General features: G+C 53.5%; 1 non-coding gene across 1 annotated transcript; it reads left to right on the plus strand.

The window, feature by feature from the left end:
- The first annotated feature begins 636 nt into the window (after positions 1–636).
- LOC127493806 (U6 spliceosomal RNA) lies at positions 637–738 on the plus strand. The gene has a single exon (XR_007924347.1). It is a non-coding gene; the product is annotated as a U6 spliceosomal RNA (small nuclear RNA).
- The last annotated feature ends 897 nt before the right edge of the window (positions 739–1,635 follow it).

Below are 1,635 nucleotides of genomic sequence, written 5' to 3' on the forward strand. Positions count from 1 at the left end.
CGGGGTTCTCGTCCTGGTCGGGGCGCCGGATTCTGTCCCGGTTGCCCCTCTTCCAGGCCAGCTCTCTGCTGTGGCCCAGGAGTGCAGTGGAGGACGGCCCAAGTACTTGGGCCCTGCACCCCGTGGGAGACCAGGATAAGTACCTGGCTCCTGCCATCGGATCAGCGCGGTGCACCGGCCACAGCGTGCTGGCCGCGGCGGCCGTTGGAAGGTGAACCAACAGCAAAAGGAAGACCTTTCTCTCTGTCTCTCTCTCTCACTGTCCACTCTGCCTGTCAAAAGGAAAGGAAAGGAAAGGAAAGGAAAGGAAAGGAAAGGAAAGGAAAGGAAAGGAAAGGAAAGGAAAGGAAAGGAAAGGAAAGGAAAGGAAAGGAAAGGAAAAGAAAGGAAAAGAAAGGAAAGGAAAAAGAAAATACTTATGTGTTCACTTCTGCACTCATATGAGAGACCTGGAAGAAGCTCCTGGCTCCTGGCTTCAGATTGGCCCAGCCCCAGCTGTTGGAGCTATTTGGAGAGTGAACGAATGGATGGAAGACCTCCCCCACCCCCGTCTCTCCCTTCCCCCTCGTCTCTCTCTGTCTCTCTCTCTCTCTCTCAATCTCTCCCTCTTTGTAACTCTGCCTTTCAAATAAACAAATCTTTTTTAAAAACCTGTACACTAAAATTGGGCCAATACAGAGAAGATTAGCGACTCTGTTCAAGGAGGACATGCAAATTCATGAAGCATTCCATATTTTTGGCAACATGTTGAAATTTGTTAATTAAAAAATTTAGTTTTTGAATTTAAGAAAATAAGAAATATGCCAGAGACCTCACAAAGCACTCAGCATGGAAGATTCGCAGGTGGCAAACGAGCACTGTGAGGAGACAGTCCCCACCACGGCCTCCGGGGAGCGCCAGCTACCGCAGAGGCACCACTGCACAGCTGCTGGAAGTGGCCAAAGCCAGAACCCCGACAGCACCAGGCGCCAGTGGGAGCTGGAGAAGCAGGAACTCTGGACACACGCCTGCCATGGAGGACACACGCCTGCCATGGAGGATACATGCCTGCCATGGAGGACACTCGCCTGCCATGGAGGACACCCGCCTGTCATGGAGGACACTCACCTGTCATGGTGGACACACACCTGTCATGGTGGACACATGCCTGTCATGGAGGACACACGCCTGTCATAGCAGGCACACACCTGTCATGGTGGGCACTCACCTGTCATGGAGGACACATGCCTGTCATGGTGGGCACATGCCTGCCATGGAGGACACACACCTGCCATGGAGGACACACACCTGCCATGGAGGACACACACCTATCATGGTGGACACATGCCTGTCATAGCAGGCACACACCTGTCATGGAGGACACATGTCTGTCATGGTGGATACACACCTGCCATGGAGGACACACACCTGTCATGGAGGACACACGCCTGCCATGGGGGACGCACGCCTGCCATAGAGGACACATGCCTGCCATGGTGACCACATGCCTGTCATGGAGGACACACGCCTGCCATGGAGGACACATGCTTGCCATGGAGGACACACGCCTGTCATGGAGGACACACGCCTGTCATGGCAGACACATGCTGTTACACGTTCATCTAAACTCACAGAATGTACAACGCTAAGAGTGAA

The sequence above is a fragment of the Oryctolagus cuniculus genome, chromosome 7 (assembly GCF_964237555.1).
Source record: "Oryctolagus cuniculus chromosome 7, mOryCun1.1, whole genome shotgun sequence".
Classification (NCBI taxonomy): domain Eukaryota; kingdom Metazoa; phylum Chordata; class Mammalia; order Lagomorpha; family Leporidae; genus Oryctolagus; species Oryctolagus cuniculus.